The sequence below is a fragment of the Rhodnius prolixus genome, unplaced genomic scaffold, assembly GCF_049639745.1.
Source record: "Rhodnius prolixus isolate KJV_2025 unplaced genomic scaffold, Rpr scaffold_9, whole genome shotgun sequence".
Taxonomy (NCBI): domain Eukaryota; kingdom Metazoa; phylum Arthropoda; class Insecta; order Hemiptera; family Reduviidae; genus Rhodnius; species Rhodnius prolixus.
In genome coordinates, this window is record NW_027411604.1 from 2,864,341 (window position 1) to 2,889,142 (window position 24,802).

The window sequence follows — 24,802 nt, forward strand, 5'->3', positions numbered from 1 at the left end:
GCGGAGATCACTGCCTTTTAAGACGTCTCGTCCGGATTATCAGGAAGAGTTCTAGAAGAAAGATTTTTGAGCTAGAGGATTTATATGAGATTGCAGGCTGAAGTGGAGTTTTCTGTATCTTATTTTCAGCGACTTGTGCGATAAAAGGAATATTAAGGGTCAGTGTGTGTATATAAGCGCATAGGCGTTATAAGTACTAATGAGAACACTGAATAGAAGATACATACGAGTTACCGCAGTGGTAACACTCCCAAACATTAGGCTATTAGTCACTCTCTTCACTTGAGGAGGAGATCACGAGGCCACTGTCTCTTTTAAGACGTCTTGTCTGGGTTGTCAGGAACAGTTCTTGTAGAAAGATTTTTGAGCTAGAGGATTTATATGAGATTGCAGGCTGAAGTGGTGTTTTCTCTGTATCGTGATTTCAGCGACTTGTGTGCGACAAAAGGAATGTTAAGGGGCCAGTGGGTATTAGTCCAGGTTGGGAGACATAAAATGGAGCGTTTACTTATAGATCGAAGTATTTTAGATTGAAGAGATTGAATCCTTCCGGAGATTTGTGCATTTTAGTGAATAACTCACCAAAAAATTCTGAACTTCTGTTAAAAAGTAAAAAGGTCTCGATTCTTAAAAAATATATTCTTGAATTCAAAAAAAAAAAGGAAGCTGTAAATGACTCTTAAACTTTCATTTCATTATTGGTGGGTTCTGATAGGAAGTGACGTCACAGGAATAGTCTATTATGAGGCACTTCCTGTCATCTAATTTTTCTTTTTTAAACTTTTTTAGAAATTCAATTCTACATTGATTTTTCAATATTATTGTAGAGATAACAAGATAATGTCCAATAATGGAAGTACGCATTTCAATATTTGGCGATTTCGAGTGATTGTTTTTCGTATCGATTATTCGATTTATTTATTGTTAAGGGCGATTCCTGCTGTTCAAAAATCCTCTCCATCTTCTTTCTCTCCTTTGGCTTGATGGTACACATGTAGAAAGATTTGAATAGACAACTTGAGCCCAACAGAGAGGAGAGAGAGAGAGATTTAAAGGAAATAAGCGAAGCAAAAAAGAAGTACGCTCGGTATATTAAGTCCAGAAGTGTTTGTTGAAAGGGCCGGAGAACTTCATTATATATGTAAATGTTCCCTTAGGGTTTAGGTCCTTCTTTCTTTTTCAATCTACTTCTTTTGAAGATGTTGCCAATGCGAATAAAAACTTAAAATATAATCAAGATTGTTTGGCTTCCATACAGCAACAGTATGGAGGCTGTGTGTGCGAAGGGAGATTTTACAGGGAAATTGAGGAACAGGAAATGAGTGTGGGGAGGAACAGCTTTCAGTATTCCACAGATTTTCGGCGGAAAAATAGTGGCTTCACTATTGAAGCCTGCAACGGATATTCACTCGTTGCCTATAAAGTGAAAGTGGTTTAAAATTGAAACCACTTCCGAAAAAGGCTACTTTCTTCCAAACCTTCTGAATTTAGTGGATTAGCCAATTCTTCATGGCCTCTTGGTGACCTTTTGGATTTGCGCAAAGATCTTTCACAGTTTAAAACTACTTCATTTATACGTAATGCAAGTAAGTCCGTGAGAGCCTAATTCCTTCTAACTTAGTATCTGTTTTAAAACCAGTCTAGGTGCTTATCACTAGAATATCACTCACTCTCCATTCTTACTTATAAGTACATTCCCTTCACACATTCATCCCTCTACTATATACAACTATTTACATACAAACTTACCAACTAATGGATGGATCAGTACTCTATATTCCTGCCATCCTTATAGCTTAACCGAAATTAAAATCACCGTAATCCTTCTCTAATCATTTTCTTGCGTTCATTCTAATTCGGCTATAACTTTTAAATACATTCATATTTCATTGCTAGCTCTGCTATAGACTTAAGCACATAGATATTGGTGGAGAATATTATGTCTTCGTAGCGAAATGGTGCATCTAAATACCCTGTATAAGGCCGTCAAACATTCGTTTCCTTTCTACTATACATACAATCTATCTCCTTGGTAAATCGAAATTTGATCATTTTTTTTAAAAAAAGTTCTGGTCTAAATCGATCCTCCGGGGAATATCTTCTCCAGCTGATCCTTCCTAACCAATCATTCTTCCTCATTCTTCATTCTTCGACCATCCATGTTATTATTTCTGGACCCATTCACTTCTCATGTCCCCACTGTAAGCATCTCTCTGTCAACTCCAAGACGTTGTCACTAATTTTTCTCACGCTAAGAGCATCTGGGCTAACCTTCTACTCCAAACGTCCCTGGGCCTCTCTTTTTTTGATTGTTGGCAATAAGTTTCTTCATTACAGCCCTTGTCTTAACTCTGAATCCTTGCAGTTTCATCCATTAAATTACGGAAAAACTGTTAATTATTCATCTAAATTCTGTGAACCAATCACTAAAGTAATAAATTATTTATTGCGTTAAATTTATTATTTATGGGAAGCCTTTACTACAAAGATCGCTACTTTGTTATATATTAAGTTTTTCCTCCCAGTTTTCTTTATTTCTTTTTTCTTTTTTTAAACCGTGGAAAAAAGGAAATTTAGCTTTGGGAAATTTATTCAAAGCACGCAAAGTTTTATTATCGAATAAGCTATGAGAGTGCTTAACTGAGGTAAGGAAAGCTTTTTCCCTATACCTCTCCCCTCCTGTCTTCCCCCTGTCCTCACTTGGAAAATTCAATGAACTTAAGAACCTTAAATTTCACAATTTTCCGCTCCTCCCCCCGATCTATCGGGGCTCTCCATCTTCTAATCTGTTCGCTTAACTTATCCATTCCAATAAATCTTTTTTTTTAAAAAAAAGAAAAAAATTAAATTCAATAAGTTTAACCTTTGCGCTTAAGTTAATTCGCTTACTCCTAGTAGCCATTGGGACCATGCAAATATTTAAATTTACAATTTTTTACTTGATATATCCGCTTTTAGGAACTCCGAGTCTAAAATAGTGTTTATACTCATTCTGATTGGTCTATAAGGGGGGTGCAATGAACCTATGGGTTATATTATGCCCTTTGCCCTTGTTCCTTTTGACTAAACTTACTACTAACTAAACTAAGTAACTAAATAACAATAACTCATAACAATGTACTTTTTTCTTTTCTTTTTTTTTAAATTTTTATAAATCTGCGACTGCAACGGTTGTTGCAACAAGTAAATGTGATGTTACGTAATGTCTTGAATGAAGATTGGAGAAGGCACCCAGTGGTGACACTCCATTAACGTAATGAGGAGAGTAGATCGCGGGGGCCATCTTCTCTTCAATCTCCTTGGAGGATTACCCTGGTAATGTGGAAGAAGATAAGTGTTCAATTAAAGGATTAGGATGAGCTGCTTGTAAAGGAATGAAATTTGAGAAAACGAGTGATAGCAAGATCCTGTAATGAAAGGGATTTTGAGGTCATTATGGATAGTGAGGTTAGAAATATAGAATGGAGCATTAAGTATTTTTGACTGTAAAGTCTGAATTCGTAAATAATTGGAACGTTTAGTCGATCCCCCATACTTCGATGGCCGTATGACCAAATAGGTCGCAGTAACAACAGGTATAAGAGTCTTTTGTTTTGTAGGTTGAGTTTAGATAGTTTGTCAAGTAGTCTGGCGAGAAGTTTGTAGCTACATGTACTTAAATATATTATTACCCAACAGATTTTTAAATTATCACAGTAATTTAATATTATCACAGTATTATCACTAACGACGATTTGATTTACAATTTTATAAAATAAAATTATTAACTATTTAATATTATTTACAGTTCACTAGTTTCAGGTACAACTAACTAAATTCTATCATAAAGGTGTGAAAAACCGCTAAGTAGTGTCATCCTCTCATTTTTAGTGTATGTATAATATCGATAAGTGTATATGTTAACATTAGAACATTAAAGAATAGTTTCAAACGTGTAAATAAAATATTAATGGTATAAATAACATACATAAAATAATGTATGTTATTTATACTATACTTCCGAGTCGGGAGGGATATCAAATGGCGGGATGCTAGCAGCCAATCAGAGACGTGGATTTTGAATTGTGTGGGCACTCCCCCCTGCCTTCTGCTGGCGTGCGAGGGCAACTTTCGCGCCATAATTCCTCAATTTTGAATTTTTGGAACCATCCGCGATGTACTGAGGCCGCGATAAATAAACCGCGAAGTAGCGAGAGATGATTGCATATCTTTCAGGTACTGTTTGACTTTATCGATAGTGCTCGGGTCATTGCCGAGAGCAACCTCTGTTCTTTGATTTGATGTTCTGTTCCTATTGAACACGGAACAATCCTGTATTATGTGCTTCACTGTAAAGGGGACATTAGAAGGAACTACAGGTCGGCGCCGCATCTCTTTTCATCAAATGTCCATGGGTTAGTCCGAGTATGGCCGATTCTCAGTCGAGCTAACACCTGTCTTCTTCCCTTCTATTACCTCTGTAACTAGTGTCCCAGGGTGTTGATGGTACCTTTAATTTCCCTCAGTTTTGTTTTGCTAGTTACTGGAGGTCCACTCATCCTGCCAATCTTGAAGGACTTCTCTTTTGATATCTTAGGATTACATCAACTGGTAGATTGTCTCTGGACCGTAGCCTCCATATTGGCTGTGCTGCCACGTCAGCAGTTCTCATTATTCCCGAGTGACCTGGCATCCAGACGAATATTATATTTGTCCCCCTTTTGTCTCAAATTTTTACAGCGATGTATGGATATTCTGTACAATTGGGTGCTTCGAATATATTTATTTCAGGGACTGAGCATATCGCTATGTTCCCCATAATGCCTCCCACAGTCACCAATGCCTTGTAGATCGCATACATTTCTTCCAAATAGACGCTATTGATGGACGGTAAGCTAAATTTATGGACCCTATTACAGATAACGACTGATGCCCCACAATTTGGTCTATTTGCAAGGGGGTTATAGGTCAGTTTAACTCAAAAAAAAAAAAATAATAATTGCTCAGAATTTAAGTTTGTTGTTTCGAATCTGTGACACCGTGGGACACAATCAGGAAACCGGTTTATTTTAAAACATTTTCTTAAGGTAGTTCCATTTGAGGTTACTGAAGTGTAACAGTCTCTTGCACCTTCTTAATGCTGATAAAAGCTTCAATATGTAAGAAAACATCTACTGGTCCTAATTTGAGCGGAAGTCCTGCTGACCGGAAACCCCATTTCATTGAATAAATTTCGTAGTTTTTAGGGTTTGTAAATTGCGTTGAATATCATTTATGCTTATTTCATTTATTACCCAAACATATCATTCTATTCAATAAAAACGTGCAAAAAAAAACATGGAAAAAGTAGTACTTGGTTTACTGTAAGCGCAAATTTTTACTAAGCGTTGTTAGTGGGGGTGGCATTTAGAGGTGGGGTTGTAAGAGGGGTGGTAAAACAAAACCTTGGAAAAAAAAAAAAATAGCGTCGGTCTGTTGTTTCCGTGATTGTCGGTAGTTAGAGAGGAAGTTCACACAGTTGTTATCTACTGTTGTGTGTGGTAACAAAACCGCTGTCACACACAACATAAACAAACCTGTTCCTGCATGTACCCAAAAACATTTAGCCACATCATTGTGTGCATGTTTAGACCTGTTTTTTTATTTGTGGGCATGTGTGTGCGTAAATGTGGTCATCCTTTGCACGCTCTCTCTTTCTCCTTTCTCAATCGTTCATTTTCTCTCTCGCTCTCTCTCTCTCTCTCTCTCTCTCTCTCTCTCTCTCTCTCTCTCTCTCTACAGATCGTTTATTAACTTTTGCATCCTTTTTTTCTTTTTCTCTCAATTAAAGAGTCTTCCCACTCTCTGAAATTTATGCTGTTAATTTTCAGTTACGATTCTTTGCTTCCGTTGTTCAACCTTTTTATTTTTAAAAAAAAACCCCGCCTGAAAAGAGAATATCCTTTACAAGCTAGAATTTCCCCCGTTACTTCCGGTGATTGGGTGTAGTCACGAAAAGCAGTAATCAGTTTTGAGAATCAAGTTGCTTGTCTCTGAATTGTGTTTGAAGCGGGGGGGGGGGGTTATTGTACTGTGACCTTCATAAAGGTATTGTACTCCCAAAGTTTAGTGCCGGCCAAATTAACCTGCTCAAGCTTCCCCTCCAAGATAAGTCTCAAGAATACGAGGTCTGTAAATTAAGTAATGTGACTGATTTTTTAAATTTTTTTTTATTCAAAAAGAATTACGATTCTATATTGTCACCCCTCAAAATAACTTCCTTCTGAAGCTACACAGCGCTGGAGACGTTTCTTCCACTCCTCATAGCAGTGCTCGAACTCTGATACTGGAATAGCCTTCAGCTGGAGCGGTTACAGCCGTTTGAATGTATTCGACTGTCCCAAAATGAGTTCCCTTAAAGTGATTTTTCAACTTCGGGTAGAGAAAAAAAGTCACAAGGTCTCAAGTCAGGCGAATAAGGAGGCTGAGGAGCCACAGGAATGTTTTTACTGGCCAAAAACTCTGTTTATTGAAATTGCAAGAATGACGAAGTCGAAGATCAAATGCATGCTGATTTGTTTTTTCAATATCCACGGAATCGTCCACAAAGAGTTTCTTACCTCAAGGTCAAACGGTCAATCAACACTTCTACCGAGAGGTTCTTGAAAAACTTGCGAAAAAGGGTCATTCGTGTAAGACCAAACATTAAGAACAAGTGGGTGTTGCATCACGATAATGCTCCTTGTCACTCAGCAATTTCAATAAACCAGAGTTTTTGGCCAGTTAAAACATTCCTGTGGCTCCTCAGCCTCCTTATTCGCCTGACCTTGGTCCTTGTGACTTTTTTTCTCTTCCCGAAGTTCAAAAATCAGCTCAAGGGAACTCATTTTGGGACAGTCGAAAACATTCAAACGGCTGTAACCGACCAGTAACGCAGTTCGAGCACTCCTATGAGGAGTGGAAGAAACGTATCCAGCACTGTGTGGCTTCAGAAGGAAGTTATTTTGAAGGTGACAATATAGAATTGTAATTTCTTTTTGAATATACAAATTTTAAAAAATCAGTCTTATTACTTAATTTACAGTGCTCGTATATGGATGTGTGTGCATACTTGGGAGAGATCCAGAGGGAAAGGGGGTAACTTTTTAAAAAATCACTTTTTCTCCCTCAGGACTTCTTTATCGTGCTTTTGGGGGGGGGGATAAAAACACAAAATGGAAATCCATAACAAGGAGTAACTTAAAGAAAGGAACTAAAAAAGAGGTTAAATTAAAAATTCAAATTAATATCTGTACAATTTTCTTTTAAAAGGAAGTTAAGAGTAGGATGAGAAAGTAGAAAGGAAGGAATCCGCTAGTGCAAGAAAAGAGGGGAGAAAGGCGACCTCAAAAAATGAAACAGGATCAAAGTGAAATGTTGAACAGGAAACAATGGGCGCCCCCCCAAAAAAAAGATACCAAGAACTCAGACAGAACTAACCTCTCTAGCAGAATCATTAAGCAATCTCTCAGTCAGCAGAAAAAGAAAAATAGGGGTAAAAATTAAAAGGGAGAACTACACTACTCCAGGAATGCACATTTAACAGGAGGAGAACCACTGTGCACTCTTCAGGACTTTGAAGACTGCAACACTGGCACTATCCCCACCTTACCCTCTTCCATATCCCCACTTCTCTCTCTCACTGGGCCGTCCCCCACTCTTTACTCCATCATCAATCTCCCCCAGGACTACTTTTACTTCCTCGTTATTTAAAGAGTGACATCTTGAGCAGGAAAAAGAAAAGAAAAAAATACGCTATTGGAGTGAACATTACCAGATAAAAAGAAGTTTTGTGACCAAGATAAAGAAAAAGGAAATAATCGTACCTGTGTAAGGGGAAAACAGCCGAAGAAAGCCGGAAATAGACATGTTTCAACTTGAGCATAATTGTTGCAACCTTTTCTGCTTTGTTAAGAGGAAAACTATGTAAATGCAGGTGTCTTTACTTTTAAGAAGCTTTACTTTTTTCACCCATCTTTTTTAGCATCTACTTTAACCACTTTTCACGGAACAATCCCACAATAGTTGGGCTTAGTAAAAGTGCATTAGTTGTGCTGAAAAAGAGAGTTAAGAAATGCATTTATTCAGTTTTTCCCTCTATCTTACTATTTTATTCCCTTTTTGTCTTACTCTGAATAGAGAAGGAAATCAGAAATAGCCCTCTTAAAAAAAAAGACATTAAAGAACAAGGTTCGTCAAGCCCTTAGACTGGACAAAGTCTGGACAATCAAGCCCAAAGTAGTGGGCAAAATTAAAATCCGAAAGAACAATTCTGATATTAAAACTGTCCGGGTAGTGCAGTCGTATTGATCGTCAAAAACTACCAAAAAAAGCATAAACGTTGTAAAACACCCAACTTTGACAATTTTTTTTCTCTCTTTTTCTATAAAAAAGATGAAATTCCCAAATTTTCTTTAAAATATAGGGCATATCTATGTTTATAAGTGTAATTTTTTGGGGCAACGATGCAAATCAAATAGATTACGAGAATAACATTGCGAAAAATTGGCCATTTTTAAGATATTGTTCTTGTAAGAGTAGGTACTTTATATTTACTTCGTTGTTCATTATTTTTGGTGACTGATTCATAGTTTCAATAGGATGAAAAAATAATTGCCATTTCAGTACTTTCACACAGCACTTTCCTTACATAGCACAGAAAATCATCATACTTTCGATCTTTCCCAAAACACAAAGATACTTAAATCAGAAACCAACACATCAAAAAAAGGGAAACTGCTAGAAATGATATACATATCTAAGACAGAAAACAGTTTAAATTTCAAAACAGACACGAACAATTTAAACAACATATACGCAAACTTACTACAAAATACTTGACAATTGGCAATACTGACTTCCACACAACGTAACACATACCACACACAGACCGATCCACATTCAGTCCATGAACAGACAAGACAGAAGACACACCAACCCTTTAATGTATGTAAAATATTACTTTGTAAACTAGGTAAATAATTTTTGTAAATTTCGTTATATTATACATATTCATTTTAATAGGCAGTTTTTTTTTCAGGCGGGGCTTAACGTCCAACTACCAATTAGGTGACGTGGACGGAGGCGGCTAGCAAACATACTTTACTGTAAATTTCTCATATTAACCATTAAAGGTATAGACCGGGGAATATAGCCTAGTACTGCAATACATCTTAGCTTTGCGGGTCTAGCCTCTAACCGCTAGGCTATCGTGGCGACTAGCAAACATACTTTACTGCAAATTTCTTATATTAACCATTAAAGGTATAGACCGGGGAATATAGCCTAGTACCGCAATACATCTTAGCTTTGCGGGTCTAGCCTCTAACCGCTAGGCTACCGTGGCGCCTAGCAAACATACTTTACTGTAAATTTCTCATATTAACCATTAAAGGTATAGACCGGGGAATATAGCCTAGTACTGCAATACATCTTAGCTTTGCGGGTCTAGCCTCTAACCGCTAGGCTATTGTGGCGACTAGCAAACATACTTTACTGCAAATTTCTCATATTAACCATTAAAGGTATAGACCGGGGAATATAGCCTAGTACCGCAATACATCTTAGCTTTGCGGGTCTAGCCTCTAACCGCTAGGCTACCGTGGCGCCTAGCAAACATACTTTACTGTAAATTTCTCATATTAACCATTAAAGGTATAGACCGGGGAATATAGCCTAGTACTGCAATACATCTTAGCTTTGCGGGTCTAGCCTCTAACCGCTAGGCTATTGTGGCGACTAGCAAACATACTTTACTGCAAATTTCTCATATTAACCATTAAAGGTATAGACCGGGGAATATAGCCTAGTACCGCAATACATCTTAGCTTTGCGGGTCTAGCCTCTAACCGCTAGGCTACCGTGGCGCCTAGCAAACATACTTTACTGTAAATTTCTCATATTAACCATTAAAGGTATAGACCGGGGAATATAGCCTAGTACTGCAATACATCTTAGCTTTGCGGGTCTAGCCTCTAACCGCTAGGCTATTGTGGCGACTAGCAAACATACTTTACTGCAAATTTCTCATATTACCATTAAAGGTATAGAATGGGGAATATAGCCTAGTACCGCAATACATCTTAGCTTTGCGGGTCTAGCCTCTAACCGCTAGGCTACCGTGGCGCCTTCATTTTATTAGAATCATTGTTAACAATCTGTAAATATGTTCCACAGCCCTGAAGATGACCTAGGTCGAAAGCTCGGCAGAATAAATGTATCACGACTGAAATGGCAATTATTTTTTCATCCTATTGTTATTTACTTCTTTTCATGGTCCATTATTTGAGTTCTTTTTCTTAAAATACCAATATTTAGAGATGTTAATTATTAAATACAAAACATATTACTTAAAGTAGCCTGGCAAAGATAAGCTAGAACAGAGAAAGAGAAATCAAAAAAACAAGATGAGAAACTGAATAATCTAAAATTTTAACCAAAACAAAGATAAAAAATAAAAGTGAGAGAAGTAAATGAAATGTTACTCTCTAGAGATAAGTTAGTTTTGATAGAACATTAAATTATAGCCGTCTTAACAGGAAACGAGAGCGAGTTAAGTCCCAAGTCCTTCACTGTGAACTTAAGGCAAACTTTATTTAAGTATGCAAGGCATAGCAAAGGAAGAGAATATATTTTTTATTAACCCCCTACCCGCCCCTATCCCTCCACCATATTTCCCTTTATTACTGCAGCCCTTGTTCCTGTTTAAATAATATACATTAACAGCTCGCTCGTAGTAATAAAACCTATTTACACTTAAATTCACTTGTAAAATTACATTTATTGTAATTTTCAAATTTATTGAGCTAAGCAGATTCTCTTAGAATAAAAGCAATTTTCCATTTATCCAACTAGAAGATAGGGTAATCAAGAAAATTGGGGGGGGGGGATTCAATCCAATTATTAGAATAAATAGTTGACTAGGCTAATAGTGATTAATGTTCAATCGATAGCCTGAAAAAAACGAGAAGATTGTGTAATTTTGTAGGGCAAATTAAGACTGACGTTGCATGCCATTTTCTGAAATAGACTTTTAATCCTAAAAGTGGTTTTTAGTTTAAATTCAAACTACAGTACAACCTGGATTAACCGGGCTGACCTCCGGCTATACCCGGCCCCGGAAAACTGAAATCCCGGTTAAACCGAATTCACAAGTATTAACATAGTACATTTGTACCTATCAATGTACATATGTATATATAAGTATGTATGTTATTATACGGGTAAGTGAAATAAAAATTCGACGGAAAGGGGCAAACGAAAGATGTTTTCTGTAGGACGGGACTGATTAACACTGAAGACTAGCTTGAGCTTAGGCTGCTCCTCTGGGAAGATTAAAATAATGCTGGTGATTATCCATAGAAATATTACATATAATCGTGAAGTTGAAAATCAACCATTTATGACACGTAAAACCCATGGTCTTTTGTAAGACCGTGGTAAATCCCAAGAAATTCAGTACTAATTGCACCATATTTTGGGTTTTTACATAAATACATAAGATTCTAATAGGGCGGCCTTTAAGGCCCAGGCCACTGCGACCCCTTTGGATCTATTGGGCTCCCACTACTCTAGAGATCGCCCCTCCAGACCTGTCCGTTTAATCAGACTCTTAATTCTGGAGAGCGACTCCCCGGGTAAAGCTCACAGGCCTTGGTTTTCCCTCCCCGAGAAGTAAAACATCCTTAGCCAGACAAGCCCCTCACACTGACACAATACATGCAGTGCCGTTTCCTCCTCCACCTCCTCCTGACAGAACCTACAAAGGCTATCATCTGCCAGGCCCATGCGATGCATGTGTTTTCTGAGCCTGCAGTGGCCAGTTAATAGGACTACAATCATCCTCATAGCCCCACGGCCTTGAAGGATTAAATCTGCAGTCAGCTTTGGCGAATAGCATTAATGAACTCCTTCGCCTGTCTCTGCCCTGCACTCCTGAGACCTAGTCTGCACCCATAGTTAAATGGCCGCAGACTTAAGACACTTGGAGACCCCAAAATAGGGCTCCGGGCCAACGAAGTGTCCCGCAGAGCCTTCCCGGGCCAATAAATCTGCCACTTCGTTTCCTACAATACATAAATACATACATACATAATGACCCTTCAAGAAAATCAGGTATAAAAGAGTTGCTGCCACGCCTACAATTATCTTACATCGGAAGACAAAAAAATTTTCCTGTCGCCACCGAAAATTAACTTTTGTTTCGGCACCGATCCGAGGTGTTCTTATGACGACTCAACATGATCACGGTTAATCCGAATCCCGGTTAATCGAGGTTGTACTGTATTAGCTTTTAATTGGTCAAATAGGGTTAATATGAATCTAGAACTTTTCATTCTTTTTTCCATAGCTCTAACATTCTATAGAGAGCTATTAGCTTTGAGCGTAAATCGTTTTTTCTACTAACGTAGTAAGTCTTCACCGGAAATAAAAAGTTTCGATGTTTGTAAGTAAGTGTGTTACTCAAAAACAATGGTTAAAAGTTGATATTTCGTTTAGGTGTCAACAAAGAACGCTACAATATAAAATCAAATACTAATCAATCAACCGGAAATACCATATTACGAAATCAATTTTTCCGTTTTCCAAGAATTACTCAAAAAAATGTTTCCTTTAAACTTCGTGTAATCGCTAGTAGTAAAGTAAAAAGTAAAGTAAAGTAATCGCCTATTTTTTCAGGCGGGGCTTAACGTCCAACTACCAATTAGGTGTCATGGACGGAGGCGAATAGCAAACGTACTTTACTGTAAAATTCTTTTATTAACCATTAAATAAAATCCAAGGCCTAAAGACCGGGAATCGAACCCAGTACCACAATACATATTAGCTTTGCAGGTCTCGCCTCTAACCGCTCGGCTACCGTGGCGCCTAAATAATAAAATAATTTTCCCAGGTTAAATTCGATTAAAGGTACTTCCGGAAAAAGGGGAGTGGTAAAGTTGTCTATGAAGTGCCACTTTTTTGGAATATTGTACTGCCATGCTAGTACAAAATAATAGTCTAGGACCTATACTGTGCTACACTGTAGTGCAGGGGTCGGCAACCTATTTTAAGTAGAGAGCCATTTCTCCTTAAATAATTTTAATAAATCTTACCAAGAGCCGCAAGGATGATAGTGTACAAAAATTCTGTAGGTCATTTGTATTAACAATTTATTATTATATGATATTCAATAATATTTAAATATTTTAAAACTGTCCGGTAGGACAGTTGTACAAGGGTTGATCGTCAAAAAACTGCACGAAAAAGCGTAACGTTGAAAAACACCCAACTTTGACAATTTTATATATTAATTTTCACATATTGCAAAGTAAATAAACGAATAAATAATAACTAAACCTGTATTTGAATTTAAATGACGGCAGTCTTTTATAATTACATACTGTATTTTAATATAATTCTATTCAATTTCAAACTGAATCACATTTGAAATTCTTTTTGAGAAAATATCTTTACTTTAATAAATGAAATTTTCATTTATTTCAATAAAATTGAAATATACAATTTATTTTGGACAGTCTGAAGAGCCACAAAATTTGGATAAAAGAGCAGCGGGTTGCCGACTCCTGCATTCTAGTGTATAAGGGAACAAAATTTCATACTAATATGTTGCTTTCAGAGGGAGATATAGGGGGGCAAAATTTCAGACCGAGTTATTGCCCCCCAAAAAAAATTCAACCCTCAATATCTTCTCAATTTATGGGTATGCACACATACTCGTACACTACAGCATATATGTAACTGAGTAAAGGCTTGGTTGATGTAATTTGTGCCTCTACTAATCACGCAAAGCACTGCTGTATTGCATGGATTGCATAACTCTGTCGAACTTTTCTGTTTAGGAGTTATGCAGAGGTAGAAAGTGGAACATACTCCTGTTTTACTCCTAATACAATAAAAGGCAAATTTTAATTATTTTTGTTCTTTTTTTTATTATTATTAGTATTAAAATCATACTTTCACTTATTGTACTCCTGTAATTTCCTGCTAGTTACTGGGTGGTATATCTTGCGAGAGTATCAACGCCAAATCTTAAGAGTTTTGCAATATCTCTTAAGTCTCGTAGGTTATACACCATCTTGGAGCTGCATAAGTCACTATAGATCTAACCAGGAGCTTGTAAACGATAACAGTGAGCGTAACATGCCATGTTAGCTCCTAATTTGAAATATCAAATTCTAACTTTAAGCGATTTTATGTTTTATGTGCCCCAAATCATTTTTTTTTTTTTTTATCTGAATATAAATTATTGATAAAAAATAAATATGTCTGCGTATTTTTATAAAACATTTAAATTTGTTACAATAAAAAATACGAAAAAAAAATGTATGTACCTCGTACAGTGTAAATCATATATTTGTGAGGAATTTTTTTGTATTGAATAGAGAATAAGAGAAATAAAAATGACGGGTGAGAAACGAGGCAGAGGAATAGCCTAGAAAAGAGAAAATTGGAGAGGAGAGAGAAACCCTCCGCCACCCACTGCTTGTGCTGTAAAGTACGAGAGAGCGCTTTTGCTCCCCCTTTCTCCCGATTATAACTATTTCTCCAAGAGAAGGAAAGTATGTGTGACCCACTCAAAAGTTTCCGTGACTGAAATATAGATCCAAAGAAATATACAAATATATATATTTTTAGTGATGTCTGTGCCTGCCAATTCTCGTTGCTTCTTTGCCACCACCACCACCACCACCACTCACTCCACCTAGCCACCACCGCTTCCGCTACTTCTAACCACTGCCATTACTATCTAGGCATAAGATATCTTCAGTGATTTATCATTATATAAATTCTTGCATTTTCTGTTTTTTTTCTTCTTCTTCTGTTATATCTTCCTTTTTTGCCCCCTCATTTTTATTTCTTTATCAAAAAGAAGTTTATAGCATCTTATATTCTTTATCTCCTCGTTCTCTAACTAAAAGAGTGGAGAAGTTTTAGTGGCAAGGAGTTATTGAATAGTCGAAGGGTCGCTTTTAAGATAGGTTGATGGTGCTAGTTAAAGGATAGGTGAAAAAGGTAAGCCTAACAACTTCTGGTGATGAATGAATGTCTAAAACCTGTCAGAAATACTAAAAAAAAAAAGAAGAAGAAAAATCACGGGTTTGACTACATTTTCTGTATGAATGAACTTATTTAGTGGTGAATGTTGCTATAAGTGAGTAAAATGCTCCTTTGTCTGACATGTTGAATTTGTTTTTTTTAAAAAAAGGCAAGTTCATTGACAAAAATAAAGACTCTTCTCGAAACTATGGCAATGAAAGAGACGTTTAGTTCACTTAGACTAGGTCACAGTGCGATTAAAGTCCTAATTCTGTACTTGGTCTCAAGACTATGGCATTGAAAGAGACTGTTTAATTCACTTAGACTAGGTCTCATTGCGATTAAAGTCCTAATTCTGTACTTGATCTCGAAACTATGGCAATGAAAGAGACGTTTAGTTCACATAGACTAGGTCACACTGCGATTAAAGCTCTAATTCTGTACTTGGTCTCAAGACTATGGCAATGAAAGAGACGTTTAGTTCACTTAAACTAGGTCACAGTGCGATTAAAGCCCTAATTCTGTACTTGGTCTCAAGACTATGGCAATGAAAGAGACGTTTAGTTCACTTAGACTAGGTCACAGTGCGATTAAAGCCCTAATTCTGTACTTGGTCTCAAGACTATGGCAATGAAAGAGGCGTTTTGTTCACTTAGACTAGGTCTTAATGTGATTAAAGCCCTAATTCTGTATTTGGCTAACTGTCGGATATTTTAATGGCGAATGAATTTGACCTTTATCATGCAGCTGATAAGACAGCCTCACAATCATCTTATCAGAGTTATTTTTAGAACACGATGCGCAAGGGTTCAGGACAAGGATTACAGTAATATTTCCACCTAAAAAATTAATTACGAACAGAACCGTGAAAACAGCTTTTCATTAAAAAAAAAAAACTGAGGGAGAAAATTTCCTCTTTAAAGGGTGGAAAACCTTTTAGGTAAGAGGGAGGAAATTATTGGAAAAGTAGAATTAAAGCGATAAGAGGCAAAGGGTGCCGGAAAAGATTTATGACGTCAAATTGAAAAGATTGAAATATGTGAAGCGTGAATTATTACTTTTTATTTTTTAAATAAAATAAAGTATCGAATACGAAAACAAAGCTCCACAACTTTCGTATGTATAGAGCTTAAAAACATTTTATTTGTCCCATACGTGATATTTTATTTCATATTATAGAGGGAAATTTGGGAAATAAATGTAATTTTCAGCAGAGGGTGGATATTTAGCTATGTAGGAGGGCACTTAGGGTCAGTGAAGTATTCTGTACAGTCTACAGGTGTGTAATAAAGGTCGATGGTAATAAATTTCCTGTATTACCTCCAGGTTAATTGGCTAATTAATAATAAATGAGACATTAAGTTCACACACAACGTGATTCTAATCTTTTCTTTATAAAGTTGTGATACTTAGAAAGTAGAGGCGTCAAGGTAGCCGAGCGGGTTAAGAGGCGAGATCTGTAAAGCTAATATGTATTTTGGTACTGGGTTCGATTCCCGGTCTTAGGCCTTGGATTTTATTTAATCGTTAATAAAAGAACTTAACAGTAAAGTACTAGTAGTTTACTAGTCACCTCCGTCCATAACACCTAATTGGTAGTTGGACGTAAAGCCTGCCTGAAAAAATAGGCAATTACTTTACTTAGAAAGCATTACACGAAGCACCAAGTTGCGTTTTTTTTACGAAACTGTGTAAAAAAAACTTTTTAAAAAATATTTTTACACCGATTTGGACGAAAATATTCATTAAAATAGAGACTGTAAAATGGTGCCCCTAGAATAACCATCTCTTGTCAGTGGAGATAAGAAATTACTTAAGAGAGGCAATATTTAAGCAAAATCGGGGCTTGTTTCCAAAAAAGATGCTGAATATACTGTAGATTTGAAGAAATTATAGAAGGTTTCACAAGAAGTGTTGGATAATGACGCGCGCCGATTTTTATCTGTCATAGCCAGATTTTCATACATCATCAGAGGTTGAACAGTTTAGTGTAAAGAAAGAAAAATACTGGAAATTTAGTAGAAAATTCAATAAAATATTTAATCTTTCTTCCACCAAAAAGGGTCGCATTTAAGGGCTGAATAAGTCAACCGGAAATTGTACATTATTACTGCTGGAATTTTTTTACGATTTTTTTTTTCTCACTTCCTTTGTCAACAGGATGTAATGCGTCGAGTCATTTTTTTGCCACAAATTCATTTCGTGTTGTCTTCTGCTTATATTGAAATGGTTTTTGTATCCTAAATATGAAATAATTTACTGTTCGACATTTGTGATTGACCTTTTGGGTTGGCATAGTTCGAATTCCAGTACGTCTTTACTGGTGGGACCAAATCGATCACTAAACTAAACCTATTTGCTTTTTTGTCTATTGGCTATTTTGCCAGGCGGGGCTTAACGTCTAACTACCAATTAGGTGACGAGGACGAAGGCGGAAGCTTATATTTTACTATAAACAATTTTTTTTCCTAACAAATAAAAAAGTAGTCATACGCGGGATTCGATCTGGTGGTCTCTATCACTAGTGCAACTTCCATCTTTTTAGATTATCTGTTACACTATTTATGAAATCTATTCTATCTTTATCTTTAAGTTAGAATTTTTCCCTTCTAGATTTTCGCATAGAATTCTGTAGACTTCTCAACTTGTAAACATTAGATGGAAGAAAGTTACCAAGATTGTTTTGTTAAGATGTAACTTTAACAGAAACTGTAATCCAACACCGGAGTAGTGAGCACGGTTGGTTGAAATATAAATCGTGCTAATCAGATTCTGAATCATCTCAGATAAGCAAGAGAATTTTCTCACCCGTCTTTAGACATACGTACAAGGGATGTTACATATATCTGTATTATGTTCATGTAATGTAATCCTCTTATATCGAGAGATTTCCTGTAGCTATGCACTACTACTAACTCACTCATAAAAACAAACCCAAAACTCCTTTACCATACTTCTCAGAAAACATAATCTTCTAAGACGCGTCTTACGTTTACAGAAAACGTGACTTAGATCAAAAAGATGAAAGAAGGTGTTACAGAGTTACACGTGTTTTCCGAGTTACACGTGTTAATTTCTAAATTTACTGAAATGTAATTATTTTAATTTCAACCTATTTTACTGTTAGAACTCAATTCAGCTCAATTACTTCCGGAATATATTGTAAACATCGTAAATTATAGTCAATCCCTTTGTTTTGTACTTGTCTTTTGCTTGACCTACGTTAGTTACACTTAACATTCATGCCAGAAACTATTACGTTCGTGCCAAGTTTCCCTTGTAAACGTCGTTTCTACAAATTGTCTATGTGTTAGGTTTGTGTTTACGAAAATTTAAAAAAAACTGAAAATTTTTTAGAAAATTCAGTATAATATTTACTCTTACTTCCACCAAAAAGGGTCGCATTTAAGGGCTGAATAAGTCAACCGGAAATTCAACAGTATTACTGCTGGAATCTTTTACGATTTTTTTTATCTCACTTCCTTTGTTAACCGGATGTAAGGCGTCGTGTCATTTTTTTTGGGGGGTCACAAATTAATTTCGTGTTTTTCTTGAACCTGAAGAAGAAGATTTGAGAAAATGAATACTGTGAACGTGGAAATCTCTTGCTAAAACATGAAAAATTTTGGAAACTAAAATCCTTAGCCGGAAAATCTCTGTACCGGAAATACCACCTGTTTTTTTTAAACTAAATTTTTGACATTTTCTTTGAAACATCAATAAACAAAAGATATTTTATTTTAAATATCACTTTTACGTCAATGGCACCTAAAAATGTGTTTACATTTTTAAATGCATATTTAAATGCGTACTTAACATAGGAAATCTACACGATCCCGATGTTACTATTTGCTGAAGGTGAGAAAAAGAAACAAAATGGCGATTAAGGCGGAAGTTAAAAAAAAAGAGTAAAAATCTGCTTATCAATACAATCTTGAGAACGCAGACTTGATGTACATCACTGTTGTATATACAAACGAAGTTAGTCTAAAAGGTAAACATTACACACATATGTACACACGAAAAAAGACATATTTACATGGTACATATGTAGAAGATCTCCTAGACAGATGATGGAAAATATGGGAGGTCTTGGAAATCTTGTTGCTTTTTCACTACTTCGCCACAGATAGTAGTAGGCGATGGGCGGAAGTTGGTGGGGGGCGCACATGGCCGGAATACCCCCGAAGAAGTTGGAAGCAACAGGAAACAATGAGGAGACGCGTTTTTTAATGTGAAACAGGAGGAAGTTCCTGTATTTAATTTTTTGGAGTGGGGGGGCGGTTGGTGGGAGAAAAAGGAGCTCGCTGTTGTGGGAGGATAAAGGAAATGGCTTCACTGGTTAGCATTACAATACTCTTATTTAATTCACGCATCAATTCTTTTATTTCCCTGCCTGTTTAAAGAGGAAGATGAAGATGCTGACGGGTTTACAAGTAAAGGATTCTCTTAAAAGTACCCTTTTCCTTCTTAATGGTGTCACTCCTTTCCTTTGAGTTATGTTTCCACAAATAAGATTTTCTCCTTCTCGTCGCTTAGGAAGAGAAAGCGTGAAAGATGCGCAGGTTTTTAATTTTTAGTTTTCACAAAAAGGAAATTACGTTTTCAGGTTTTCTGAGATCGAAAATTATGTTTTAAAACATATTGTAGATTGTAGATTGTATTAGAAGGGCGGATCCACCAAAAAAGGGGAAGGAACGCAGGCAATCCAAAATGCCCATTGTTCTCCGCCCACCCCTCATCTCATAAGAGATACTGGGGCTTCTAGAACAATAAATCCGTCTAAGAGTTTCCGTACAGCAGAACAGTAAACTAATAAAACAGGACACTAGGGAGCATGAAGACTCAATCGCCACAGTGAACTGAAATAAACCTAAGAAGTTTCTGGTAAAGATTACCAGATGCCCCAATCTCCGAGATGGGAAACATTTAACCTTCCCCAAAGTTGAGAAATCTAGTTTTAGAATAAACGAGGACACACCTCTACAAAGTGCCGCACAGTCTCATAGGGGATTCATCACAGCCAGCGCAAATTGGCGACTGGATAAGGCCGCATTTGAAAAGATGGTACGCTAAATTCGCATGCTCACTCAACCAACCTGAACCAACTCGCGGATCCCCTGGATAAATTCTTGGATGCTGTGTTGACCGGTCAAGCTTTTTTCTTCAACAAGATCATTTTATTCAATTTATAAATTTGTAAATAATTTTAGTAACTACTTTATTTCTTCTTAATATAGTAAGGTATCCACAAAATACTCAGGACTGTTTACTACGTTATTTGTACTGAAAAAGGGGGAAAAATCACGATTCCCTTCTGCTGGGATTGCCATTAAATGAATTTACAAGGAAAATATTTTCAAATAAGAGCTTTAGATTGATAGTATGTCGAGTTTAAAGGAATTCTGAGATTTCGATAGTATTTAGCATCCTGGCTTGCCCAGAAATCCTTCTGGACTTATTACCTGATCCTCAAATTCTTTACAAAGAACGCTGCGTTCTCTCTCACCTTCTCTCTCTCTCTAATTAATTAATTAATTAATTTTAAATTAATTAAATTAATAAATCCGGTGAAAACTCACCGGAACTTTCTCTTGGAATGCTTTCTCTTACTCTTAGTAACTAATAAGTAAGAGAAAGTAATAAGCAGTAAGTTAGCCCAAATGATCAGAAGAATCTCCGTGCATAAGATTATATTTAAAAGGGTTTTCCGTTTCCGTTCTAAAAAGTTAAACAGGATACGTCCAACGTCATTCAAGAAAGTATTAGTAAATACTCCCATTTGAAACTGGTATTCCCCAGACAGGAAGAGAGTAAAACGAAACTTTTCCAACAACCACTAATTAAAAGTAAAATTACGCCTACGGAAGTGACGTTGATACCCAGGTGAAAACAGTGGCAATATAATGTAGAAAATACAAAGTGTGTTGGTAGCCATGTCGCTTGCTGTCCCCCTCTCGCATCTTCAATTAGTTAAGTTTTTTTTTTTTCTTAATTTAACGCGTCACTGAGAAAACTAATTGAAAAATTAACTGTGGATTTTTTTTTTTTATAATTCTTTATTTGATTCAAAAGAGAAATCTTATACTTTTAAGCAATGCAATTAGCTAGTTATGGCCAAAAGTGCGCATGTGTAAGAGGCTGAGAAGTTATAATGGCTTTTTTTGTATAGTCAATTGGGAAACATTCAGATTTGATTGATTTATAAAGTGTACAATTTTAAATTGTATTGGTTAGGCCTGCAGTTGCTGTATGATACGAGGTGTGGCTATTAAATAACGAGACTATTGCTATAAAACATTTTATTTTAAATTTATACATATTTAGTTATTATCACCTTCAATATACACACCTCCCCTATCCCTACAATGCTCCATGCGAATTTACTATTGTTCCGAAACAGTGCTGGAAGTCTTTTTCTGTCAGCTCCTGCATGACGCGAGCCGCAAAGAACAGAAATCGTGTTCCTTTCAATGCAGATTTGACTTTGGGGAACAGATAAAAGTCAAATGGGGCGGCCAGGTCAGGCGAATAAGGTGGATGGCCTAAAACTGGGATGTTGTACTTGGCTAGAAACGTCGTCTTGGATAGACAATGCAGTGCGAGCCGGCGGGTTGTCAAAGATGGAGAACCCCGTGACTTGTTCTTCCAAAAATTCGGGTCATTTTTTCCTTACTCTTAGCAAGCACCTCACCGGTAGTAATGTTGATTAATTATAATCGATATTTTCATCCGTTTTGGACATGGAAGGGCGACCTGGGCGGTCATCATCTCCGACGTCTTCTCGGCCATCTTTGGAAACGCTTGAACCACTTAAAAAACTTGCGCACGTGATACAACATTTATCGCCACAAACTTCTTTTAATAAAAGATAAGTTTCAGTAGCGGTTTTACCAAGTTTTGGTGTGAAATTTCACGACAATTCGTTGCACCACTACATGTGTAGTATCATATTTTCGGCAAAACGAAACTAACACCTCTTAAACAAACACGTCAGGTTCCGGTCAGACAGATTTCTCTACAAAAACACGTGAGACGCTTTACAATCGAAAGAGAAGGCTTTACGCTGCACAACTGTCGGTCGTTAGGGATTTGGTGCGTGCATAGTTCTTCTGTAGCAGCATCAGTCTCGTTATTTAATAGCCACACCTCTATAACGGTAACTCTGAGGGGTTTTGAAATTTTCATCTAATATCAGACGTAATAGTATTGGAGTAGAATAGTACAATTTGGAGTAGAGATTTCGACTTCACTCATGTTTCCGCCTCGCACTATACGTACACTTGCAGACTCAGCTGCTAGCCGGAAACTAACGAATTGTTTTCAATTAACTGATAAATCCACCTGATGATGGATGAAACTCCGAATCCGGGTTTCCGGGATACAAAGGTTGTACAAATTAGGACGATACTTAAAAATCAAAGTTATTAAATTGTACGTATATTAGACAGCAGACATCCGAACAAACAGAAAACTGTCTTTAATAAGAAACGTCTTTTGAAATCGTTAATCAAAATTATAAATGTTTTAATTCCAATAAAATAAAGTCAAGAAAGTCATTTTCAGAATATTAATTATAGATATTTCTCTTGGGTTACCAGGCAATATCGACTTGATCGATTGATTGGTGATTCAACTAAAATGATGAGTCCATATTAGTTTGAATACAGAATCAACAATATGAAATACATCAACGCACTTGCTTACACAGTTTCCTGAGTATATATTGTGATTTAACTCAGGTAGAAGCTAGCCTCAGTATTACATGTCAGGACGACAATATAGATATATAATGTACACCCATGGTTCTAGAGCCGTACATAACCTACCTTTCAGGTGGGCTGACGGTCTTATCTGGAAATGCATAGTCTCTCTCCAGGTGCATACAAACTAATGTTATTTTCAATCAGTGTTCGTGTGCTAGTGAGTTAGTAGCTTGGCTTCCAATCTAAACGGTACAGGCGGCAGCCTCTGCGAATCTATAACTAGCGGATACCTTCCAATATCACACTTCGTCTGTATTAACCTGGTGGCTCTATCTATTCCCCCAACTCTGCACTCTAATAACAAAGACCTTCTGTTGTTATAACTGGAGTTGTTCAACTGTTAAATCCTGCTGGAGATCTCCAGCAGTAAATGCAGAATTAGTAATCTCTTCTTTCCGCCAGACTAGAATTTACAATTTACAGTATTCCTTTTCATAACCACAAGAGTTTTTGTGCCATTATTTTGTTACTGTTTACAAGAATGGTTAAAGCTTAACAGTTCTCATTAACTAAATTTAAGTGTTATTTCATTTATGGCTCATTCAACATTAATTCAGCTTATTTAAAAATAAATTTAAGGCAGAATGCTCTTAAGTTTTGCTAGAGAAATCCTTGGCTGCCATACGTCCATCAAAGGTCTGAGCAATATCTGTATAACTTCCTTGATTGATTGCTTAAGAGAGGTCAAAACTACAATGCACAATGCAACGGTGATAAGCACGGCAATTGATAGGAGCAAAGAATTCCTCCACAGTGATTCTAGCAAAGGATAAATTCGTTTCAGTAGCATTTTCTTGAGGAGTTAACCCTAAAAGTGGGTAGGTGACTTTGAAGGATGATAGGATGAAATGCTGTTTAGGGTTTAACCAGTTAACTGTTTCGACCATGTTGGAAAATGTGTCCCCCCAACGTGCGTCGTACAAAAATAAGCGATGAAGAATATATTCATCAAACCCAGAGTATGTTTGATATGTGAAATTGGGTTGCAATGAAATGACTTTTATATTTTTTTTTTCATTATTTATTTCATGTACATTTATTCATTTATTTATATTAACATAAATAGGAACCAATAAATTTACGAATCTATTTTAGTTTGCAACTAAAATTGCAAAATTAACTGCCGATGGTCACTACTGAAAAACGCATGACGAATATCTTCGTCATAAACCAGTTAACTGGTTAAGAACCATTATTATTTGACAGAATTTCCAAAAGTGTGTTTCTAAGTACTGAATTACATGGGTAGGTTAGGAAAACAATGGTACGTTTTAGCGTTTGCTAGAGGATATTGGCAATGACTAGGTCTTGGCCAGAGGATTTTTGTCTAGGACTATTTCTGACAGCGTATTCATCGTCAGAAGGACATAAAGCTTTGGAAGGAAGTTCCTCTGGGTAGTTCCTCCAGTAGTTGCCCCTGGGTAAGTTCTCCCATTCCTCGTCAGAATGCTGTATCCCTTGCACCATTGAGCGCCTCAGTAGATCTGTTTTGGTCACAGAACTCTACCAACCTTCCACTTTGATAAACTATTATTACCTGAAGGCTTAGCCTCTTCAATGTAGCTGCATATTTACAGTCAAATTAATTTTGTTATTTTTGTTTTTGTTGCAGGTAAGTGCATTAAAGATACTTCCTAATCATGATGTCAGATGTAAGTACACACTTTTCTTCCTACAGTTTTCTAGAACTCCAGCTTGTCGAATTATCTTCGAAGAATAGATATAACGGTGTAAAACATCACCCATCTGAAATCGGTACTAGCAAATACATAGTTGAAAATGTATTCCATTGTTTAAATTAAGATTAAACTGTTATTACTTACAAGTACCACTTCTTAAGACAAAATTTGGGGATACGCCACTAATTTTTTGGGGGAAAAATATTGTGCTCTTTCGATTGGCGTTGCTAAATTTGTTAACAGTTTGATTATGTAGGTGTTAAGACCATTACAACAAAGTTATAATTTATAAACACAGATTGTTATAACACTAGACCACAC

The 24,802-nt window shown here is 36.5% G+C and overlaps 1 protein-coding gene across 2 annotated transcripts in view; it reads right to left on the reverse strand.

Moving 5' to 3' along the window:
* LOC141454074 (uncharacterized) overlaps window positions 1-24,802 on the reverse strand; it is a 387,314-nt gene that overhangs the window by 346,786 nt on the left and 15,726 nt on the right. The gene's annotated exons all lie outside the window — the stretch shown is intronic.